This window comes from Rousettus aegyptiacus, unplaced genomic scaffold, assembly GCF_014176215.1.
Source record: "Rousettus aegyptiacus isolate mRouAeg1 unplaced genomic scaffold, mRouAeg1.p scaffold_m13_p_5, whole genome shotgun sequence".
Classification (NCBI taxonomy): Eukaryota; Metazoa; Chordata; class Mammalia; order Chiroptera; family Pteropodidae; genus Rousettus; species Rousettus aegyptiacus.
Window position 1 is genome coordinate 52,465,787 of NW_023416308.1, and position 26,641 is coordinate 52,492,427.

The window sequence follows — 26,641 nt, forward strand, 5'->3', positions numbered from 1 at the left end:
ACATGCAGAGTTGGTGGTGGCTACTGTGCCAAACACAGTTTCTCATGCATAAGAAATATATGCTTGGGTATGTTATTTGTCCACCTTTAAAAATTCTTCTAGATTCATCATGAATACAGTGGCTTTAATATAGAACAAAACAGTTTGAGAGATTTTATTTTCCCTGTACAAATGCCCAGAGGCACTCGTTCAGTGTAGAAACAAATTGAATTTTGTAGAGGAGAAATAGTAATATGTTTGAAATATCCACAGTTGTTCCCCTTCACTTGTGATTTAATTCACATGTACGATGTCAATTTTCAGGTCAAAATAAAATCTCGTGGATGTATTTTAATTTTTTTCATAACTCACTATACTATTCTTTTCTTTTGTTTTAATTGAGGAAACATTTCTTAACAACATTATATAAATTTCATGTTTACAACATGATAATTCAATATCTGTATACTCTATTGCATACTCACTATGAAAAGTCTAGTTTCCTTCTGTCACCATATATTTGGTCTCCTTTATCCATTTTGCCTTCTACCCACCTCACTTTCCTTTGAGTAACCAATCACCATTCCATTGTCTGTATCCATTAATTCATTTCTGTTCTGTTATGCTTGTTTGTTACTTTTTGTTTTGTATTCCACATATGAGTGAAATCATACAGAGGACCTGTTTTTAATGATTAAAAATAGTTTCCCCAATAAAAATTCTAATTGAAAAAGCAGTCCTGTTTCACTGATGATATTCTAACAAAGCACTACAAACAAGAAACATTTGCTACATTACCTTTTAATATGTGCACTAAAATTCTTTACACCAGAAACATACCAAGCTGTTAGTCAGAATCTGTGATTCATTATTTAATCTTTGCATATATAAGAAAGCAGATTTAGTTAATACTCTATTGATTTAACTAGAAATTGTTAATGGAAAATATTTATGTAGTATAATAAATACTACTTAATAAATGCATATTTTTCCTTTTGATATCTTGATTAATTTCTCTTCTATTCTTTTGATGTCAAAAATCATAAAATAATTGGCGATAATATCATATAGTTCTATTTCTTCACTAGCTCTGTAGCACTGATGAATGGAAGAAAATTTCAATAATTTTTTAGCTGTCATTACCTTTTCCTTTTATGAAAGAGTAGTACAAGAATAGCTATGCCATTCTCTTCTCTTTTATCTTTTGACTGTAAAATAAAACTACAGAATATTTTAGTAAACTATTGAAATAAAGCTGATTGATTTTAAGATAAGTTGCTTTAATGTGAGAAAATTTTCTGAAATTAAAATCTATTTCTTGTTTACTGTTTTTTCTTCTAAATTTTTGTATTTTGCTTAATAGTAACCAATCAACAATGTAATTTAACAAATAGCGGTAAAACAACATCACTGACATTAATACCTTGTGTTAAAATGAATTTCTAGGCCTGAGATGGCGCCACTCCTGCCTAGGGGCCACGTCATCAAACTGAAGCTTAGACATATTTTCTGTCTCTGTAGTTGCACCATTTTGACCAGAAACACACTATATCCAGCCAGCCAATCCCCAACTACCAAGCCAACTCTTGGCTCTGTGCTTTTGTCCTTATTTTACATTTATTTTCTGTTTTTCTCTTTGTTGTTCCTATTCTTTATCCTATGAAAACTTTTTACCTTGCACCCCATGTTGCAGTACTCTTAGGAACACAGACTGCTCGCCTCATAAAATGTTAAAGAAAATTTGTTTTTATCACTAAAATTGTCTACTTTAATCCTTTTTAGCACTTGTTTCTAACAAAATATTATTTTACTATGGCCATATTTCATGAATTCTTAGTTTGAGTGTATACCTTTGGAATCTGTTCAGATGCCAAGTAGATAATGTGGAAAACTATTTTTATCTCATGTTTAAAAGTAGGAGACTAGTTATCTTGCTAAATCATTTGAAAACAATTGCTGGGTCCAAGAACTCTAGGTATGGCATCTTTGGAGCTTTATAAACAATGCTGCACAATTAACATATGTAGCCTTCATTTCACTGAAAGAAGTTGAGAGTCCTATCCTATTTTCCTTCTTTCTACCTTCAGAGGCCCTTTCCCTTAAAAGTCTATTATTGTTCTGGTTAAATATGGCAGACTGATCACAAATTTATATTTTTGCTTCCTCCTGAAATCCAGCTAAAATGACATTGTAAAAGAATAAAACTAAAGTAAAAAAGTACAAAAGCAAAGGAAATTGGAGAAGATACAAGAGCATAGTAGAGATGTCAGCAAAAGATTGGAAGTCGGAAATCAATTGGACAAATGGTGATGTACTTAGACAAGCAGAGAAAGATGAAAGCTATATATCTATGGTGGAGGAGGCAAGAATCAAGACAAAACACCAAAAATATCTCAGGATTTGGAAGTGTCAGATACTTCTGAAGACTGTATAATTGGCAGGGCTACCTAACAGAGTAGAATGGGTTAGGCTTCCATAGTCTTTCTTTAATTCTGACAGCAGACAGGTAGTTTATTGTTTGGAGAGGACACCAACACACTGCAGTGAATAGAGGGGATAATGTGAAAGTCCGTATCTTAAAAAGTGGACAATCTTAGTCCCCGTCTCCAACACATTTCTGAGAATATTAGCAACTAGGGTTACTTACAACAAGCAGGAGATTGATGACACCACTCTGGGAATATGGACTAGCCCAAGAGAAAATACTCAGGGAGCCAAAACAACTGGATTCTTGCCCAATAATTCCATAGTGAAGCTACATATTCCTACATAGCTGCTACTTGTTTTTTGGGGGGTGCTCTCAATCTTAAGTAAGAGTAAATAGGCAAAGAACATCATACATTTCAAAAAAAAAAAACCTCTTAGATTAAAAACAGATAAGAAAACAACAAAAAAGAAATAAATTGAGAAGAAACATGGTAATGTGGAGAGCAGAAGATTTAAGAAACAAAAAGTCATTATAACTGAAATACTCAGAGAGCTAAGAGAAAATATTTTACCCATGAAACAAACAAAAAACTAAGCTTTTGAAGAGAACTATTCAAAAACTTTAAAAAAAGGAGATATTTTGGAAATTTAAAAAATGACAGAAAATAAAAATGTAGTAACTGAGTTGAAAGAGAAAGTTTAAGAAATATGCATAAAGTAGGACAAAAAGAAAAGGAGAAAAAAAGAAGAAATATAAGAAAATTAGAGGATATCTTAGAAAATCTTATTGTTGAATGATACACATTTCAGAAAGGGAGAACAGAGAATACAGGGAAGAAGAAACCATTAGAAAAACAATAAGAAACTGTCCCAGAAATGAAGGGCTTTAATTTCGAAGTAATTTATTTAGAACATTTAATTCAAGAACAAATGTTTATCTCACACCTATTGTTGGGAGACAATTCTCCATGGTCTCTTACATTTATGCATATCTTGTGAGAACTCACTGTCTTTGTTCCAGACTATATTTTCACGGATATTTGTATAGCAAATGGCCTTGGAAAATAAAGATAAAATCTCCTTATGGGGCAGAGTAGTTCTGTCTACAGCTTTGGAAGATAAAGATAATGTCTCCCTCTGGAGCATAGATACTGTTACTGTCTGTGATAAGACTCAGGATCCCTAAGCTCAAGGTTCCTCTCTTTAGATGCAACATATTGTGCATGCAAGTGTCACCTGACCCTCTTTGTTTCATGCTCTGGAAATTGGGGCTTGGGTACTAACATGGAAATGATGATACTATAGCTTTTGTGGGTTTATTGCTGTGAGTAATAAACTGCCCATTTTGTGCCTTCTGCCAGCATCCAGGAAACTGTGGCAGGATAACTAGTTAGCCATGGATAGAATGAAATTTCAGACTTATTACGATTCTTGACAGTTTTGGCAATGAGGATAGGATGTTGAGGGAAATAGCTCTCTGAAAGTGGAAGGATAAGGGTCTCATGGGCTGATTAACAGGATTTGAAGGACATACATAGGAATCAGATGTGAAGATGTTGACTAAAGTGTATGGTTAACCAGGCAATAAATGATCTCCCACTTATTGCCTATTCATGAGAAGGAAGAGGGCTGGTGGTTGCTGACTGAGTAACAAGAAGCAGGTTCCAAGACAGCTGTCCAAATAATTTTTTAGTTCTTATTAACTTTATTCCAGTCAGGGGACTTAGTTGCCAATCTGTTATTCAGTTTCAGGTCTGCCCTACTATAACAAGCATTACTAATACTCATTCTGTGTGGGAAGAAGGGTTTTTTTTTTTTTTTTCTATCAGATAAGTTTTGGAGTTGTGCACCATCACCGATAGAGAAAGGAAAGAAATTTGTGACTGTGATATCCAGAAACCAAGTACATTGTTACAACCTTGGTTGGTTTGATTGGAAAATTGGGGCATGTAATGCTTGTTAAGGAAAAATGTCAACAGCAGTGCCATTACAGGGCTCAGCCCCTCTTGCAGTCTATCAAACTTAGATATATTTGATGAAGACAGTAAAAGGTCTAAGAGGTTTTTTGTTGTAGTTTGTTTGCAGCGGGCATTGGCTGCTCTAATGCGTAGATTTCACTGAGATAGATGAATACCAAACCATAGATGAGGCATTGACTAGTTTGAGGGGTCATACTACCCTGAATTTGGTTTATAATGCTGACGCAGGTGACTCATGGGAGAATGAAAAACTGACCTAAAGTAATTCAAAAGTCTAGCAGCAACATAAAAAGTGAAAGCCATACCTAGCTTGCTAGCATAGAGCCGTTTTCTCCCTCTATGTTTCCACCCCTCCACTCTACATTTTCCTTTCACCTTACCCCAACTTTAGGTGCTTTAAGGAGAAAGATATTTAGGGGTGGTGTTAAATCCCCCTGTCCTTAAGGAGAACTGAAGGCTTATACATACGTTTCCAAGTATGTTAGGGAAGGAGAGGACTCAAACTATTATAGTTCTGTTTGATACAGCTGCCCATTGTCCTACCATGTCTTGTACAGGAAAAGGGACATCCAAATTCCATTGACTGTATTCAAACAGGATTCACAGTAGAAACGGACGCTAAAATGACCTTGTAAACCAGGCCCTTTGGGCCAATTCAAGGTACTTTTGTGGTTTCCACTGCAGAAGATATAATTGATATTGTATGCCTGCACTACGGATATTCATAAATGTCAGAGAGAATTTTCCCAAATGGGAAGAGCTATAGTTGGAGTGCTAGTACCTTTGTGGTCCCACAACCTGAATGACACTTTGAGAGAAATATCTCTATAATATGACTAATGATTTTGCTGATTTAAACGTCTGACAAAAAGAAGTGGCTTCTACCCAGAGATATACTGTTAGGGTTTGGGAATCTTTGTCTGCTTGACATAGTACCAGGCACATGCTTTTATAAAGCAGGAATGAGTTCGCTACTGCGTTCTTGTTGAAACCAAATGTTTGATGCAGAGAAACCTTGTGACTCTTTGGGTAAGACAAATTGGACCCAATGCCTAACAAGGTGGAAGACCCCAGAACAGCTCAGTTCTGTTAGGCCAACACCCAGTGTATTTGCTGAAATGCTGTGGCTGTACAGACTCAATGCCAGCCATGCAGAAACTAAAATGAGTGTGGTCACTCTGCTCAGTGGGCAGAACTCAAGGCTATTCTCAAAGCTCAGGCCAGTACTACCTTAGATGAGCCTTTTCATATTTTTACTGACTCATGGCTGATTACCAATAGATTAGCACTTTTGGTCTGACACGTGGGAAATTATAGATTGGCACATCAGTGATACTGCTCTTTGAGATCACAGATTTTGGGAAAGTGAGTGTGGCTGCTGATTGCACTATCTGATTTGCTGACTGGTCTCATTGACTAACAATGGGCAACAATTCATTCTCTGATGAGATGGAGGGGAATCAAGGGATGATTGAGTCTGGGCTACTCACATTGCCATCGTTGCTCCCTAGATGCATCATTGTACTGGCCATGGCCACACATCCACTGTAACAGACTGGACACAAAATAAAGAGCCCTAGGTGTTTAAGAAAATGCCCATAGTAGATCATTTAGCCTTCAGATGACTGTGGAGACCTCTCTAAAATGAGGTGACCTTTGTACGTGGTTTACTGGGAGATCTTTCCAGAGATATAACTGACTTTTCTTTGTGCATAATCCATGAGGCAATTATTAACTCCAGGGAAAACAAAATGCTGTACAATTATAATCATGGTGCTCTACACAACTCAAATATAAATATTTAAATAACCATCAAAAGGAGAACATCAGATATTGTTATGGATCTACATTGTGAAAATAGGGGAATGAAATATGGATGTGGATGTGTTAAGAGTGGAATAAACTGCTGAAGGGCTAAATCTCCACCTTCCTTAGTTGGAAGTCATTAGGTATCATCCAATGAAAAATTATGAAGTAATATAAACTGTTGTTGAAAAATAAGGAGGTAAATACCAGAAGAAAACAACTAAAAGAACTGATTACCTTTGTGGAATGGAAATTGGAATGAGTGGGGTGAGGTAGGGGCGGGGCGGGGGAGGTGGAATGGGAGATGCTGGGAGTGTTTTTAAGCCTGACTAAACTGACTTTTAAAAACTATATGCATGCTATACTAGTTTGCTTGGGTTCCACAAATTGGGTAGCTGCAACAACAGAAATTTATTTCTTACAGTTATGCAGGCTGGAAGTCTAAGTGAAGACATCAGTGGGTTAGATTTCCTGTGACACCTCCTTCCTTGGCTTGTAAATGGCTGCTTTCTCTCTGTGTCCTTATACATGGGCTTTTCTCAGTCCATCCCTAGTGTCTCTCTGTGTGTCCAGATTTCCTCTTCTTATAAGGACACCAGTCAAATTGGAATAGAGCCCACCCTAGTGGCCTCATTTCAACTTAATTATCTCTTCAAAGGTTCTATCTTCAAATGTAGTTATATTCTGAGGTTTTGAGAGTATAGGCTTTAATGTATGAATTTTGAAGGGACACAATTTAGCCTGTAGCTCACAGATTAATTAAAATGATAAAAAATTCTATCTCAAAAATATCCTTCAGATTTAAACCATGTAGGACTTAATAGTTACCTGGAGTTTCATACTTCATTGTCAGCTCCAATTGCAATATCCATAGATATTATTATAATTTGTATACTATGCAAGGACATGAAAAGTTACATTTACTTTTTGATTCATTTACTATGTTTTAAGCAAGACAGTGGTAATCACAGAATCTTGGAAGAATGCCACCCTTACTATTTTAATTAGTTGTTTCCACTCAATCTCATAAAATAAAATTTCCACCACCTGCTTTTTCTTTTGAGTTCACACCAGCAGCTCTTCAACTTTCTTATCCATATTATTTTTTATTTGTTTGTTTTGTTCATTCTCCCTCATTTTATCAACCTCTTCTCCTTTTAACTTAGTATCTTTTTCTTTTTCTTTTTTTCCCAAGAACCTAACCAGAGAATGTTTGCCTATTCTTGTGGATGAAATTGGATGGATAGTTATGACAAGAAAGAAACAAAAAAGAAATCTACCTCTGTGATATGTAACTAGTTACTTCTGTAATCTAAGATCTGTTCTATAATAAGTTAAAACTAGCTATGATTATATCCACTGGAGACATATATGCATCCACCAAGAAAAGCTATGATTCCAAATAAAATTTTGTAAGCAGTGATAAAAATCCTGTTTTATCACAATGCATTTGAGAGGATCTTGTCAGAAATCCTAAACAAGGTTAGTGGGGAAATATGAAACAGGATTAAACTGAGAGAGAGAGTTAATATATTGTACTACTGTCATTCTAAAAGAACACATTAGGAATAGTCTGTAAATACTGCAAAGACCTGAGTACTTAGAAATGTTCAGAAATATCAGTTGTATTAATGGTAGCAGAAGATATTAAAAAAATATATTTATTCAACATTTATATTGTCTCTAGACCTTGCAAGTAATTCCCCAATATTAAATGCACCCATAAAAAGTCCATTTTGGTTAAATATTTTCGTGACATATTAACTTCATCTTTTTTTAAAAGATGGTTTCACTTCTTTCACTGCCATTATACTATTATTATGTTGATATTTAATTAAGACATATCGCAAAGCTAATTAATCCTAGTTAATCATATTTTTCATCATATTTTAATTAATTATTCAATTACTAAAACATAACGAAATTCTAAAAAGGTTATAAGGACACAGAACAAGAACGTGAACAAATGTGGTAAAAGGAGAATCAGTGTAGAAAAGTCAGTGCTTTTCCTGAGCACCCTACTATATGCCAACATCAGGCTAATGTGGTTAATGCCAACACAAGCAAAATTGGTTGAACCATGTTTCCTCCCAATAGTTTAAAAACTACTTGGAGACATCCACCTGCTTATATTTATGTTTATAAACATAAACACTCATGTATCTAACTTTCTCACACTTATAAATAATCCTCGAAAATCAAACCAAAAGAAAACAGAAAGGGCAAAAATCTCAGATATTTTTTCTTAAGGACACACTCTGCTTTCCTTTGGGGTAGGCCTTGGATGGCATTAAAACTTTAGCTTGGTTATTACCGCATATCAGTCATAAAATTATCTTTATATTATTTGTCAAGTGCCTTATTACCTTGGTGAATAAAAGATGCTACTGGAGTTAAAATAACATTATGTCTACAAAAGAATGACTTGGCTTAAAGCTAAGCATTTCAGTTCCACTTAAGCTTTAGGTATTACCGTTTCTTTGTAATGCAAACTGTTCTACAGCACAAGAATTTCCCCAGCTCTGGCAACCTTCAAGGCCAGCAAAACTGAGACTAGTTTGTAATATGCAATAGTTCTGCTGCATTATGTGGCTACCTCAGAACAGCAGTGAAATCACCCTGACTCTCATGGTGCATGTGTGTGTGTGTGTGTGCGTGTGTGTGTGTGTGTGTGTGTGTGTGTGTGTAGGGTTTATTTTAGTATAAATTTTATGAAGAAATCGTGAATAAAAAATAAAAATTACAGAATTCTGATTGGTAAGATCTGCCTACAATTTCTTCAGGAGTGATACTGTTAAAATTAAATTGTTTCACTGCAGTTTTAATTAAATCATTCTGATTTTGATTTTTGTTTGTTTGTTTTTCTAGTACATTATTTTCTGAAACCATTTTCTAAAATACAACTCTTGAGTCTAAATTTTCATTTCACTGTTTTACTGAGTGTTGAGATAAAATGAGCTTTCAGTTCAGGAGCTTCGGAAGATTTAGTGAAATTTCAAATTTAACAGAAGGCATGAGATCGAGGAAAAGGGGTCAACAGTGGTGTATATGAAGAGCCAGTTAAAACACAACGACAACAACAAAAATATACTGTCATTAAGCCTCTCTGTCCCTAACTCCCTACTAATTAATTTTTGGGGGTTTGGAAAAATAGGACAGATATTATATATGGCATAAGCATCTGTAACAAAAGCTACATTTCAGAATTGTCGGGTCTAAATAAAAATTACAGTGCCTTAGTCTATTGCTTCTTAAATAATTGTTACAATTACGATCCTGATTCTAAGAAGATTAAAATTCAGTAAGGTTGATAGATTACTATAAACTACTAATCACCTACAAACACAACGGAGTGAAATTAGAGCTAAACGGGCTAATGAATGAATGATAGCATGTGAAAATAAATGGGAAAAAGGAGTAATTCTGACAAGGTAGACGAAAATCATAGTTTTGGGGTATTTAACTTGGCAGTTGAAGGGTATGGACTTTCACAAAGGGGAAGTGGAGGAAAACTCATTTCAAGTTGAGAGCATGGCATTTGAAAATTGGCCCATGTGATTTCTGGCATGGAGAAGCCTGTTAATAAATATATTTCTCTCTTTAAGGCCAACGACATAATGCATGGTATGTTTGAGGAAGGGTTAGTTGAGGAGCATAGTTAAAGTGTAAGGTGTGTAAAGGATTATGGAAAGAGACAAGGAGTTGGGTCTTGAACCTAAAACATGTGGGTTATTTTACCTACTAATTTGTGTGATCTTGGGTAAATCTCTTACTCTTTGGGTCTGAATTTTCTTATTTGTAAAATGAGGATTGTATTAGTTTCCTAGAGCTATGGAAAAATGTACCACAGAGTACCACAAACTTGATGGCTAAAAACATCAAAAATGCATTGTCTCACAGTTACAAAGGCTAGAAGTCCAAAATCAAGGTGTCCGACTGAGCTATGTTCTCCCTGAAGTCTGTAGGGGAACATTTCCTTGTCTCTTCCTAGATTCTGGTGGTTAGCTAACATACTTTAGTGTTCCTTTACTTGAAGGTGCATAACTTAAATCTCTGCCTTTGTTGTCATGTTGCATTCTCTCTTTGTGTCTTCACACGGGCATTCTTATAAGAATCTAGTCATATTTGATTAAACGCATCCTACTCCAATTGACCTTATCTTAACTAATTGCATCTGCAATGACCATATGCCCAAATAAGGTCATGTTCTGAGGTACTAGGCATTGGGATTTCAACATATCTTTTTTTGTTTGTACATATGAGAATATATGATAATGTATGCATGTCATAAAATATAAAATTAATCAAGTGCAGGCTATGTACTGAGCAGTGCTGTGAGTAAATTATGAGAATGGTCATCCAAACAGGTTCATGATCATTCTCATTTTAGCAAATAGAAAAAGTGAGGTACAGAGATGTTATTTGCCTGGTACAAAGTCACATAAATAGTAAGAGGGAGAGCCAGAATCCAACACTAGATAGTCTCTCAAACAGAGCATGCAGATAAATAAGTAAAGAAAAGTTATTTCCATTTCTCTACCCTTAGCTGTCCTAGTTCTTCCTGAAACTATAAAATGTTTCACCAGGCCCAAGGGATAAATTATATACCAAAATAAACTGACAGTGTCCAAATTTGAATGGTGCTTTTAAGGTGCTTAATCCATGTACCGTAGAAAGATGAAGGAAAAAAATTGTCCTAATTTCCTTGTCTAAAATGCATGGTCATGAAATCTAATCTAATTCACAAAGCTTGATTTTGTTATACAATTATTAGATTAAAAACAGAAAAAGAGTTTAGGTTTAAAATACATGACTTCCAAAATTCCATATGAACTTGCAGCAATTTTAAGAGGCCTACATTAAAAGCATGTCAGCATCATGGGGTAAAGGTCATTTATGGATGGCTATTAGAATGAGCCCTCCTTGGCTGCCTTTTTTGCCCTGCTGCTTGCCCTTTAACATTTAGTTCCCACTATGCCCTCTCCTGTGCACAGGTGTCAGAATGTGGAGGTGGCATTTGTCAAAAAATTGCTCTTAGCAGGCATTGCGTGCTCTAAAGTGACTGAATTTCACTCAGAGGAAGTTTATAACCATTCCAAGGACATTGTCTACCTAAACTATCTCTGTCACTATTATTATTTGTAATAAAATATTAACCGAATATCTGGAGGAAAGTAATATAGCAAGCAAGGAGGATGGAGATTAGCTGTAGGTATCAATGTTTATAATGGTAGCGTTATCACCAGCCAGACATTCAAGTTATTGCTGTGGGGTAGATTATTCAGGCCATCTCTGAATGTGAAAAAACTGTAACTGTGAAGTTACATCCACCTCTCCCCTGAGCAACAACAACTCTTTGTGGGACAACTCCATATGAGGGGGGCATAGCCACTTAAACTCATTAGGCTCCTATCCAAACATCACCTTTTCATCAGCACCTATTGGGACTCTATGCAACTGGCAGGGCAACTGCACATGTCTTCCAAAACTGCAATGTTTTATCTAATCTTTTAAAAAAAATTTGGCTAACCACTTTATTTTGCTCACTTTTGAAGGACTCATACTGTATCTTTAACAATATCAATTCTCTCTTGTCCTTGGGATTTCATCTTTATTTCTGTTATTTTTTATACCCCTTGAGAGCTATATTCTGTAGCATCTGTATCTTTGCTTTGTGCTCTTACTTCACTTAAAGCTTACATCATTAAATTCAAATCTTTGCCATAAGTTTCACTGGATTCAATTTGTCAGTTCTTATTCTTTAGTTGTTTTCACCATTTCTTTCCATCCTCCTCTCCCTCTTCTATCCTTTTTGATTAACTATTGAAGGACATCAGTTTTTTTTCCTGAAGCAGCTATCTGTAGGCAATATATATTGGAAAGGGATGGATGAAACTCTTTTTTAGGGAAGCAGAAATTTTTCTTAAGAGTTTGGGTTTTTCCCAAGGGTTTGTTTAGCTTTTACTTCTCCCCATCCAGGGGGAAAAGACAGATGCTAGATTTTTGACTATGTAAATCCCTGTATGGGGACTCGTCTCCTTGCATATGCAGATGGTCCTTACTTATCAATGTCTCCTCTACTTCCTGTAATAAAACTGAGTCTAAGGAAGCTCCTACCACCATGATCCAGTGTCACAGAAATAAAATTCAATTTTTATACTTCAGGTTGTCCCTCTCAACCTGATTTTAAGAAACGCAATTTTCCTGTTTTTCTGAGGTCTGCAGCCTTCAATGTCTTTTCTGCATCACTTTCCACCAACCTAGCTTGATACTGCTTTGGGAAAATATTTTATAAATAATAATTGCTGTTTTGTTTTAAGGTTTCTATTGTTTTCTAGTTTTATCAATGATGGGCTTTATGATTGTTTCTAATTTTCCTGTTTGTTATTATGGGGGAATTTCCAAGAAGAGAAGTAGCCCACTTTATGTCAACATTTTAAATGTGACTGGAATATGATACATTTTTTTAAAAGCAAAATCTATAGATATTCCACAAGATTTTGGATATCTAAGTATTGTAGCTGTGTAATTCTTGAACACGTTATCATTTTTTTAATTGAGATATAATTCACATAAAATTTTCTCTTCTAAAGTGTACACTTTAACAGTTTTTAGTACATTCACAAGACTGTACAAACATCACCACTATCTAATTCCAGAAAATTTTTATAACACCATAAAGAAACCCTGTGCCCATTAGTGGTCACTTATTCTCTCTTCTTCATAGCCTCTGGCACTCATTAATTTGTTTTTGTCTCTATAGCTTTTCCTATTCTGAACATTTAATATAAATGGAGTTATACAATATGTGGCCTTTTGCCTCTGGTTTCTTTCACTTAGCATAATGTTTTCAAGGTTCATCACGTTGTAACATGTATCAATACCTCATTCCTTTTTATTGCTGTATAATATTCTATTGTATGTATAGACCATATTTTGTTTATCCATTCATTAGTTAATGGGCACTTGGTCTGTTTCCAAGGAAATGAGAACTAAGCAGAAAAAAAAAACACATAATACTTACAAGTATTTATTGATCACTTATGATATGAAAGACCCTATTAGAAGTCATACATAGACTATTTTTAAATATAAAATACCTCTCAGGGTAGATATTATTTCCCGAATAGGAAATAAAAGCTCAGAAAAGTGAATTGTCTAACCCAAAGTCATAGACCTAGGATGAGTGGACAGAGACCCCAGGCTTAGGATGTGCAAAGTCTATGTTTCCCCCATTATGCTATGCAACATCATTTGTCTCACACACTCAGAGTGGTATGCATGATATGGAAGCAGGATTCTGGGTAGTAAGAAGGAATTTTATCTTTATTCATTCCTGGAAACATGTAGAAAATTAAATAAATATCTTAACACATTAGTAAACTCAATTAACTCTAAAGTGACTGGGAGATTTTATAAGAAGATGTTAACTTTTTCCATTAAAATTATATTCTCCTTAGACATACGACCCCAAGAAGTTCAGAGAGTCCCAAGAAAGAGGAATCCAAAGAGGCTCACACCAAGACACATCATAATTAAAATTCCAAAGATTAAAGACAAAGAGAGAATCATAAAAGCAGCAAGAGAAAAGCAGTTACCTACAAGGAAGCACCCATAAGACTGGCAACTGATTTCTCAAAAGAAACAGGACAGAAGGGCTTGGCACAAAATACTCAATGTGATGAAAATCCAGGGATTACAACCAAGAATACTTTATCCAGCAAAGCTACCATTTAGAGTCAAAGGACAGTCAAAGAGCTTCCCAGACAAAAATAAGCTAAAGGAATTTATTAACACCAAGCCAATGTTATAGGAAATGTAGGAAGGACTACTTTAAGAAGAAAAACATGTATCAAAAACAGGAATAAAGAATGGTAATAACTACATTCCTATCAACAAGTACCTCAAATGGAAAAGAATTAAGTGCTCCAGCCAAAAAATAGAGTAGCTGAATGGATAAGAAAACAAGACCCCTACATATGCTGCCTACAAGACACTAACTTCAGATTAAAAGACACACACAGTCTAAAAGGAAGGGGATGGAAAAAGATATTGCCTTGAAGGACCTAGAGAGTATCACACTGAATGATTTCACGTACATGTGGAATCTAAAGAATGAAATCAACAACAACAACAACAACAACAACAAAAATGGAAATAAATTCATAGATACAGAGAATATTTAGAGGGATACTAGATGGGAGGGGAGTTGGTGGGGCTAAAAAAGGGGAAGGAATTAAGAGGTACAAATGGATAGTTGCAGAATAGACATGAAGATGTACAGTGTAGCATGGGGAAGATGGTTAATGATGTAATAAACATGTAAGGAGGAAGAAGGGTACTAGATTTAGTGGAGTGATCACTTTGCGAGTTATGTGGATCTCTGATCACTATGCTATACAACTGAAACTGGCATATTATTGTATGCCAACTACAATTGAAAAAAAACTCATTGAATTGTACAATGTAAATACAAATAAGTAGTTGTCTAATATATTTCAATAAAGCCAAAAAAAGTAGCAAAAATTATAGGAAGGCTATGTGCCTTCCTAAAATATTTATTAAAAATTTTGATATAGCAGAAATTATTTCTAAATTATTAACTTTGGTAATATTTTTAAAGTAAGAAATCTTATTAGTACTCATCAACATAATTCTTTTTATTGGATCTTTTTTTAATTTATATAAACCTCTTAAATATATCTGTCACATATATCTAGAAGTTTCTTATTCAGCTTTCAATTGTAGCAGCTGGAGCAGCATCAACAGCATGTGGCTTAGGCAACAGAAAGGACCCAGAGAGTGCTCAGAGTTGGGAGTTGACCTGGCACATGGGGGAGGTCAGGAGTCAGGTGAGAGGAAAGATGAAGAGTAGGAAGAACACCAAGGCTCTGGGAAAAAAAAAAAGAACATTTTCATTTAGCTTTCTGTGAGACGAAAGAACCTCATTAGTGACACTTCTTATCTTAGCTGTCACTTTTTCTAAATCGAGTAAAGGATTTATTTTGGACAATGGCAAATTTGTGTCCGAAATAGATGACTATGCTTCCAGAATTGACCTTAAATTGCAGTGGTCTAATAGACAGGAATCTTTGATTCATGACACTGGTTTAATCAAAAAGGGGATTTATCGACTCCTATAATTAGAGACGTTCAGTGGAAAGGCTAGTTTTAGGTATGACTTGATTTAGCCTTAAACACTGTCATCAGAATTCTATTTCTCAATAAACAGAAAGGACTCTTTGCAGCCTCGGACTCAACTTCTCTACCTATTCACTCCAACAAAAAGTTTTTTTCTTATTGGTATGGCAGATAAGTCCCTGGTTGGCCAAGCTTGAGTCACATACCTGTCTCTGAATCAATTTCTGTGGCTGGGAAGAGGGTATTGTAGTTTGTGAATCCCTGGGTCACATGTTCGTCTCTTAGGTTAAGAGTGAACAAAATCTACTTCATTCTTGGTAGGGACTTTCCATGAATTGGTAGAGATTTCTCATAGCAGAAGTAAGAGGAAGAGCTAGACAGAAATATATAATAATAGATGTCCACACTAATTGCTATGCATTTGTTTCTGTATATACTGCATGTATTCTTAAGGATCTGAGGCTGATAAATGTACCTAGTTTTATTTTTCCCTTTGTGTATACACCTAAAATGGTAATAATGGGTAGCGTTTGCTATTTGCCTACTATCCACCTCTTTACCAGACATTTTATATGTTTTATTTGACTCTTTCTGCAGCCTTACCATTATTACCATTTTAACAAATCAAGACACTGAATTTCAGAGAGGTTAATTTGCTCGAAGCTCCATAAAACCAACATTTATTGCAAAGACTTTATCCTCCTTAATGGTAGAGACCATTTTAATTTCTGTAAATGGTCATTATACACATGGCACTGTTACTAATACTTTGTACATCTAGAGTAATACCAATAATAATGATTAGCAGAGGTATTATTAAATAAGTAATAATTGTATTAATTGGTAACAACTATTAGACACTTACTATGTATCAGAAACTAAAATTCACTTTCTCTATAGTAGCAACAATGATTTTTTTTAAAACTGTAAATCAGAATAAATCTGATCAGGTCACCTCCTATTTAAAAATCTTCATTGTCTCACTTGTCACTTAAAATGAAACCCAAACATTTTACTGTGCATTAAAAAGCCCTTCTCAGCCTCAACTCATACCCCTCCTCCTCTTGTTCATTTTGCAACACATCAAATTCTTTTTTAGTTCAGCACATTTGCACTTATTGTTTCACCCTCTGGAAAGTTTTTGTCCTTTTTTTTGTTGTTGTTAGTGTTTAATGCAGGGCTAATTCTCTCTTATTCTTTAAGTCTCAGCTGAAATACAACCTGAAGACAGGCTTTCCAGGACCACTTATATAAGTAGCATTGCTCACCCCACCACCCCTTACTCTCTGTCACGTTCTTATTTGTTTCCTTCATAGTTCTTATAGTCTGTAAATGTCTGTCTTGTCCACGTTTTCTCAGCACTTTGAGCACCAGGGCAGGTACATATTAGGCTCTCAGCACTTCCTGAAAAGAGAAGGATTGTTTCACAGGGTCCTATGAACTGGATATTAGATTCCTAGTTTATATCAATAAGGAAATGAGAAGTTAGTTGGGCTTACGTTAGTATCCAAGTGTTGCATAGCTAGTAAGCAGCAGAGTCCATATCCAAAATCTTATTTCTGACTCCAGAGCCTGTACACTTGCCATGCTTATTGGTTTGGGGTTTTCTTAGATCCTAGTTAGAGTTAAAACTAAGTAAGAATGTCCCCATATCATTTTTTTCCCAGGGGAAGAACATCAATTATCTAACTACCTAGAATTATTTATAAAGTATAAAGTATAAAGCAAGAATGTTTCTGCCTTCAACTCCTAGAAATTTTCTTTTTGCAAAACTATTCTTGGCACTTCAGTGACTCAGCATCAACAACATGAATTTTATTACAACCGTTCAATTCCTGAAACTATTTCAAGCTCTACGCAGCATTGCTAAATATGAAACAAATTACATAATGGATAAAATCCTCCTTATTGAGGATCTCCAATTAATCCATTATCTGAATATGAATAGACCAGATGTGGTTTTATAATTCTTCCTCCTTCTTCTCTTCCACCCTTATAGAAAATGGCATGTCTAACTAATGCTGATATTTATTTTCTAACCTAGATCAAGAGACTAGCCCATCATTCCTAATTTCTTTGTAATCACTTTTAAATAAGAACCAAAGTACTTTCCCTAATTTTCCTGTCCCAAATCTGTGAAATAATCTTTATGAGCAGAATGATTTGGAGAGAAGATGTAATTTGGATTATGACGTTATATAGTTGTGACATGTACCTATAAGGGAGAAGGATAGGAGAGAAAAGAACTTTGAGGTGCCATTCTATATAAGTGATTTGATATTCATATTCTTATTTAGTTTATTCTAAAACCCAAAGGTTATCATTATCACTATTTCAAAGAGGAGGAAATAGCTTCTAAAGGTTATATAAATTTCCCCAAAGGACAAAGGTGACAGAGATGGGATTCGAACTAAGGTGTGACTGAATGCAAAGCCTGGGTGTGGTGTGGCCCTTTCCATCACACTGGAAGATGGCACCAGGTAGTGGAAAGGACACGTCAGAGCTTGCCCGGGTCTCAGCATTCTAATCTAAAAAACGAGATGGCTGGAAAGAGTTTCTAAATGTTCCATTCAGTCAAACTGACAGAATTCTTCTTGGCCAACATATCTACGAAGACTGGTTTATCTGTAAATGCTTTTCAAATAAGTCAGAAAGAATTCCTGTATGTTATGTGGGGAAGAGCAGAGTAAGTATGTGGGCAATGACATGGAGAAAATAAAAGACCATGGGCTCATAATAGAAACTCAATAGCATTTGAGAATAAATGAATAATTCTAACATAATTCTAACATAACAGTGATGGACCTTGGCAAAATAGTGAGATATTTAAAGTTTGCTTTCTCCTTCTCGATACCCTCAGGTTGCCCATTCTGGGTGCACTAGTGGAAACTTCTTTCTCTGAAATCACAGTCTACAGATTGCCTTTCTGAAAAGCATGGGAGGGAGAGGTGAAGCAAAGGGGCCGAAGGGAACAAATGAGCACCTCACGGATGTTGCTCTTTGTGAATTCTAGCCCAGAGGAGGCACTTAAGGAGAGCGAGTATAAACTCTGAATGTCATTTATCTGCTTTGTCATGCTTAGCTTTGTAATATGGTCTGAGTCTAAGGTTGCCAGATAAGATAAACAAAAATACAAGATGTTCAGTTAAATTTGAATTTCAGATAAACCAAAAATAAGTTTTTAATATGTCTCATGCAACATTTGGAACGTACTTTAAAAAATGTCATTCATTGTTTATTTGAAACTCAAATTAACTGGGTGTCCTGTGTTGTATCAGGCAACCCAATCTGAGTCTCATTTCTATAAACAATAAAGTCTACCAAAAATATCATTCAATGTCTTATTTATAAGTGAGCATTGAGAATCCTTCCCAGATTAAGCAATTCAAGTCATCCTTTTGTTCATTGTCAGGCTAGGCCTTAGAAGCTGCTGCCACCAGAGGCTGTCTCTGGGGATGTGACATTTGGGACTTGACACACAAAAAGAACATAGGAGATCGGATGAGAGGAAAAGGAACCAAAGAGATGGATTAAAGGTCTCCCTGCCTCTGCCTTCCAGAGAGGTCACAGTAAGAATTTTCCTTTCTATCATTTTTAGAGTCTAATACTCTTGAAGGAAATCTGAAAGTCACAACATATTTTTAATACAATTCTCTCACCATTGACTCTCTGAGTGGTACTGTTACATTCCCCGAGCCCTCTCAATCACCGGCCGTGAAGCAGCTTCTTTTTTCCTCTTATTACCTAAGAATCTCTTCATGGATAATTCTATAATTGGGAGAAGGGGTGATTGCAACTCATCACTCTCAACTAACTCATCCCTCTCCCACCTCTTCTCAAATTTGTAAGATTTCATCTTGTGTATCATTTGCTGAAAGTTGTAGCACTGCAGTCAGCACTGCAGTGTATGCCAGATAGCTTCAGAAATAGCAGCCTTAGAAGAAAGCAAGTGGTAATCAAAAATTAAAAAAAAAATGCTTAAACAGAGCTGCACACCTTCTCATAAACAATAATTCTGAAAAAGGCAGCCTACGAACATTTGCCTTTTTCCTTACAGTGTTTTATGCAAAAAAGTCTGCTTACTCTTGTCTTCAGATGTCAAGTGAAATACTGGAAAGGTGCTGAGGAGATAGTGAGCGAAGTTTACCTCAATATCCAGACAAGCTTTAATATTTACATGTAACTTATTCTTTAGAGATTCAGCTAGGCCTCAGGAAAAAAGGTGGGAAACAGGTACGATATGAAAAAGTTCTTCAGGAAACTTCTTTTCCTCCTCATCTCCACCACCCATTCTCCAGAAATGCTGTTTGGTTATGTTAAGATTTATAGGGGTATTTACCATCTGAGGACTGATGCTTCTAGGACAAATGGAACGGACCTTTATAGGTGAGCTTTCACTATGCCGGGTTCACGAAACTGATTCGTGTGGCAGGTATCATTGCCTATAGTCCTTTAAATCACCTTCAGTACGTTGCCAGATGGTTAGTGAGGGCAGCACAGACCCTGGAAGTCAGTCAGGTCAAGGTCTGGCTCCCCGACTCTTCCTCTAACTCTCAGAGGAAAGAAAGAAGTTAACAACTGGCAAGATGTCTCCCGTCTTTCAGATTGAAAACTAAGTTATACAACTGCAACTAGTACCCCACAACAGGGTGTTACAACTGTTAATCAATTAGCCAACAGTGTAGTAACCAACAAAATAGTTTTCTCTCTACAGAACAAAAGCGTTTCTCTTAAACTGTCTTTATGTTCAATTTTTTAAAGGAAATGTATTAGCGACAATTATATAGTGCTTCAAATTTATTATGTAGCTATTTTTTTTAAAAAACTATCCCCATCCAATAAGATAGATTTAACTATATTTTTGATCAAAAATCTCAATCAACTTATTTTAATTTTATTTGTATGTTGATCTGAAGGCTATTAGATAAGGAGTGAATTATAGGTATGAGAAAACACATTGTCATTCCTCACTTTATCAAAATTAAGGTATTTTAAACCAATAGCAATGGAAAAGAATAGGGCTTGTTATAGATCTAAAGAGGAATTAGTACTGTTGCTATTTTTACTTGCTAGTTCTACAAAGCATAGAAAGAAAATGGTCCTTCCTCTCTATGTCTTTATTCCTTAGAGACAACTACTTGAAAATCCTGATAGTTTTTGACTAAATTTAAGTATATAAATGTCTAAATTCTAAATATCATACTTATATTGCTATTTTCAATATTAAATATTATATATTGATCTTGTCATGAAAAACGAAGTTGAGATATCTCAAGCCTCTTCAATACATATGCCTTCACCTTATCTCCATTTTCTTTTTTCTAAAATAACTTATAATTTGGAGTAAGAAAAATAGACAGTGTTATTTTAGTCCCAATTATTGGTATTAGGTTACTTTATTACCCACTTGGAAGCTGTTAGCATCTGCTCTTCATTCTCAGTGTTCTTGAATTAAAGATAACATGAATAAGGCTGTGTCTCCGCATGCCCCTCACTCCTTCACTGTGCTGAACCATCTATGAATCCATTCAATTTGGAAATTCTTATCCTTGGAGTCTAAGAAATTTCAGTTTTCTTTGTTTTCTTTTATGTATTCCTATTATTTGGACATTGGATGTCATTCTCAAATTTTCTTAAGTTTTTCACTCTTATTTTTCCTGTCTTTGTCTTTTGGTAGCAGCTTCTAAGAGATTTTGTCAATGTTCTACTTCAGTGTTATATTTATTTTTTACAAATATTTTTGGTGTTTTTGTTATCTGATTTTTACTTTTCAAAAACTTTTTGTTGTTGGCCTCTGAATATTCCCTTTTCGTAATCTCGTGTTACTGTTTCATGCATATATAATATATCATCTTATCTCTGAACAAAAGTGTTTTGACATATTCTTTGGTTTCTTGCACTGAAATCTTTTTACTCCAAAATTATTTTCTTTGTTTTGTTTTGTTCGGGTGAATAATTTCCCACTTAGGATGTTTCTCAAATTACTCACGGGGTGTCTGTCTGCTAATATTTACAAGAAAGGCACTATAAAACAGACTATTATTCAATATGCAGAATTTCATTTCACAGTTTGTTTTTATCATGGCACATCTTCCCTGAACTCTCTTTCGTGTCCTCAAGTCTAGAATATTTTTGCTTCAATCTCTTTAGAAAGCGTACACCCAGATTTGTATGGTGTGAGAGATGAGCAAATATCAGTTACTTGTCTTAGGAAATGAATGATGAGTTTGATTTTTTTTTTTTTTTAAATAGACCTTCAATCCGTATACCCATTTCCAGACCCACAGGTATTCCCTTTTCATTGAAATTGGCGCATCCATTCTTGAACCTTTCTGGGGAGCTCTGTGCTTCTAATTGTGTTTCCTTTGGTCAATCGTCCTACCTAGGCATCAGCTTCCTCTGCTCTGCTAAGTCAAATTTGGCATCTCTGATTTACGGTTCCCTCAATTTCATTGCTCTCCTCTTCTCATTGTTCAGTGGGTTTATGACCACAAAAACACCATTTATGTATCATTTTTAGTGTTATTTTAGTAAAGAAATATGTTCAGTTCTTATTATTTAATTAGAAGTTTAAGTACCTTAACATAAAAAAATAAAATTCTACAATTATTGGTATAAGGAGGAAAAGGAAAAAAAGAAAGATTTCTTTTATTAGAGTAAGATATCAGGATAGCTTCAGATTTGTCTTTTGCAATTACAAATTGCTCTGGTTTTGTACTGTTTTAAAGTCTTTCTATCTTTCACTTCTCACCTTTACTTCTTAGATAATGTCAATTTCCCCCTAAATTTCTTGATTAAATGGACTCTTCGGTCAGACAGTTGGTTTCCAGTTTGGCCACATTTATGATACTAAGGAAAGCTCTCTGCTGCAAAACGACCTTAACCGAGTCTGACATTCTGTCTTTTAATAATGGAATATACACTGTGTGTCTAGAAGCTTTAAAATTTCACAAATCCTTATTAAAATGTAAATTTCTATGAATGGGATAATAGCTATTAGCAATTACAATGGTCAAGAAAGTCCAGAGCCAGAGGGAAGTGCAGTTGATCACATATACCGACCTTTCGCATTCTAGAATCTTTTGTTTTGGGCTTTTGTAGTTGTATTCCTTTAATTGAGTCATTTGTTTTATGATAATGTTTTGACACTGGCTATCACTTTTTGCTTCTATTATTCCAAAATTTGGCTTCTGATACAGGTTTTTCTTTTTGCAACCATTTATTTATTTATTTTTTGCTTTTGTAATTTCTTCTATCCACTTAAGCATTAGTGGCATTTTGAAGATTTCTATTGATTTGAAAGCCATTTTAGACTTAATTGTTCATGTTTTTCCTCTTAAGCAGCAGTTACTGGTGAGTGGGCTGTTTTACTAGATCAGAGATGATCTCTTCACTCTCTTTTTCTGTTCCCTGATCAATCTTTCAAAGATGAGTCACATTAATTAATACAGATTGTTTATGAAACAATACTCTGATTTCTTATTAGCACTCTTAATCATTCCTACATTAATATCATGTTCCAATATCAGCATTGCAGTAATAGAAAGAGGAAAGGTCAGCTTAAAGTAATCAATGTAATGTAGTGTTAATTTAAAATACTAGCAACTGAACTTTCAATTCAGTATAAAATTCTTTAAAATTAAAACAATTCTGTGTCTAAAAGGTAAAAGTCTCTGAAGTCAATTGCTTACTTTATGAGACTACGGATTGCCTTTAAAGCATATATTTTATTATATACTCACATGTAACAAGCAGTTTTATTCTGATAGAGTTATTTTTATGTTCTCCTTGGAAGATGGCAAACTACTGTTGTGTTCCAGCCATTTAATAGAAAATACCTCTGCAATGATCTGCACATCTAATACATTTTTTTCCCAGTGGTTTTCATATAGGAATAGTTTTCAAATAAAGCATACTTTTCAACCATTCAAAGAGGAGAAGAATGATTAAGAAAAATGAAGGCTATTAACTTACCACTAGGTACTACCACTTTCAGAATTTTAAAACTGTGTAATTATCCATATAAAATTATTTAATTTTATAATAGTTTTCTTTATTCCAATGCATTATAGTTAGCTGTGACTTAGTTACTCTCTTGACATCTTTAATAGTGTTTATCAAGACCACCTCATGTCTACTATTATTTTTCTGTGCAAGAGTACACAACCAGAATTCATTTTGTATCTTTAATACAATTCAAAGCTTAAAAAAATCTGTTCAGAAGGAAATTCTTCCTTTTCCCTTAAATTAGAAACATATGTCATTTCCTGAGGATGCTTTAGTGCAGTGGTCCCCAAACTTTTTGGCACCAGGGACCGGTGCTCCTATGAGAATCGAATGCCTGGTGATCTGAGGTGAAGCTGAGGTGGTGATGCTAGTGCTGGAGAGTGGCTACAGATACAGATGAAGCTTCACTAGCTTGCCCACCGCTCACTTCCTGCTGCGCGGCCCGGTTCCTAACAGGCCATGGACTGGTACAGATTCATGGCCCTGGGGTCGAGACCTCTGCTCTAGTGTGTGCATGGTCTGGTATGTATGTGTTTTAATTACATGGAAGCAAGAATGCTTGATATTTAGAAAATTGTGTTTATTTATTAGGGAAAACTAAAGTTATCTATAAGTCATAAAATGTCTTTAATAATCAAGTTTATATTTTTAAAAGTTTAAGTGAGGTTATGAGAAGTTATATCAGAATCTGTAAATTCAGATGTTTAGTTAACATTTCCTATGTGTATATGTAAGAGTGAATCACGAGATTACTAATCTACTCCTTAAATAAATGTAACATCAAAAATAGGTAGATAACAATGCATTCTATAATAAAGTTTCTATATGTAGCAAACTAACAGGTTTGTTAATTTTTTGTGCTCAAATTTCTCATTCTTCTTCAAATTTAGAAAATATCAAATATAAGAGAAAGAACTATTATCAATTGTAGCCATCAAAATATTAAATAATCATGGCTCTACCTTTTTTTGGTTCAGAACAAATTAGAATCACCTATCTAAACTTACTTTGAGACTAGGGCCATATCTTCTACATTTTTGAAGCCTCAAATAAAACATCTTAGGAGTTTATAAAGTATTGTCTTTCTGGAAGATAAACAATGTGTCTTGCTTAACTAATTAAAAATTATGATGGAAATAGAACCTCAATTTATTTAGCTATTCATGAACATTGATCTAAAATTTTGCTCAGAGAAGCTTATAGATTTAATTATCTCAATTATGCCTTAATGCAGTTAAAAGAAATAATTAACTTTTGTGTATAATTTTGTTTTCACATTAACATGTATATAAATAACTTTTGTTATGCTTTGTGAAGCATAATATCACATAAGACACTCATAAAATATCATATGCATACCTCTGTATGTGTATATTTAAGATGTATTTATTTATACAGGTGGACATAAATGTATCATTAGCTAAAAAAAATTCTAGACTTCACAGTAACCTAAAGTCACAGAGCCTCTGTCTTCTTTGTAATATGGAAATAATATTGAATGTCTCCTTTGCCTCTTGTAAGAATTTGGTAATCTTTGAGATGAACAGTCTGAGAAATGAGAAATAAAAAAAGTCTCACTAAATGTATGAAAATAATTATTTTTTATAAACAACGTACTATAGCAAATGTACATTTAAGCGTACAAATATTAATATATTAGGTTAGATATACCTATTTTTCCTGTGACCTAATAGAAAACTTTTTTCCTAGGTGAAAGGGGTTGGTTGACTAAAATTTCAAATGCGAGTAACTGATATATAAGATCAGAGATAAAGTTAAAGTATACATAATTACATTAACAAAATGAAAATGCAATAATTATATTAACAAAAAATAAGAAGAAATATTTGCAAATCATATATCTGACAAGGGGCATATCCAAATATATATTAGATCTCATATAACTCAATAACAAAACTAGCAAACAATCCAATTACAAAATGGGCAGAAGTTCTGAACAGATATTTTCCCAAAGAAGTCATAAATGGAAAGAGGTAGGTGAAAGGATGCTCAATGTCATTAATTATCAGGAAAATGCAAATCAAGACCACAATGAACTATCACCTCACACCTCTTACAATGACTGTTATCAAAAAGACAAGAAATAACCAAGCATTGGCAAGGATGTGGAGAAAGTGAAATCCCTGTGCACTGTTGGTAGGAATGTAAATTGGTGCAGCCACTATGGAAAACAATATGGAGGATACTCGAAAAATTAAAGATAGGACTATCACATATTCCAGCAATTCCAAAGAAAATAAAAACACTAACTCCAAAAGATACCGTCATGTTCATTTTAGCATTGCTTACTATATAGCCAAGATACAGAAACAACCTAAGTGCCCATCAATGGATGAATGGATAAAGCAATTGTGATATTGTATATATGGAATGGAATATTATTCAGCCATAAAAAGGATGAAATATTGCCATTTGAGACAATGTGGATGGACCTTGAAGGCATTTTGTTGAGTCAAATAAATCAGACAGAGAAAGAAAAATACCATATCATCTGCCTTATATGTGGAAAAAAACCAACAACATCAAGCTTGTAGGTACAGAGAACATGCTGGTGGTTGCCAGATGCAGTGGGGTGGGAGAAATGCGGGAAGGGGGTCCAAAAATAGCAATAACTAGAGAGTTAGATGAACAGTTGGTTTGAATCTATTTGCATATAGTTGGAGAAGAAACTGAGAGCAATTTAGGAAATAAAACAATAAGACTCCAAGACTTCAAAGAAGGTTTTTACAAGGGAAAAAAAAAAAACCCTAAAATTTATTGATGCATATTTTGTACACTTTACATTAGCTACTGATCCTGACAAAAATTCAATGAAGTAGGAGCTATTAAAACCTTTTAACAGATGAGTAAACTAAATTTTGATTAAAGGAAGAAACTTTCCAGAAGTCATACAGCTAATAAATGGCAATGCCAGGATTCAACCCTATTTTCTGTCTGAATTCCAAAGCCCATGGTTTTTGTTTGTTGCCTCTGAAAAAATTTTAATTATAAAGTGTATACCATTATTACAAGATTCTTGTATATGTGTGTGGTATTTATATACTGGTATATAATATCTATAATATTTGATTTTTTATTATGTGTCATAAAGCTAATATAAATTAATAAAATAAAATATAGCTCTCGATACTTTGAAAGGAACAAATTAAAAATGATGTTGATTCTTTAATGATACAACCTTTGAAATTAATTAACTTGTAGGATGTATTTTTGGTATGAAAAACTGTATTCAATATTCTTTTAAAGAAAAACATTCTTTGTAAACTTTAAAGAAATATCCT

General features: G+C 34.5%; 1 protein-coding gene across 10 annotated transcripts in view; it reads right to left on the bottom strand.

The window, feature by feature from the left end:
• Positions 1 to 26,641, bottom strand: part of GRIA4 (glutamate ionotropic receptor AMPA type subunit 4) — a 320,071-nt gene that overhangs the window by 135,560 nt on the left and 157,870 nt on the right. The gene's annotated exons all lie outside the window — the stretch shown is intronic.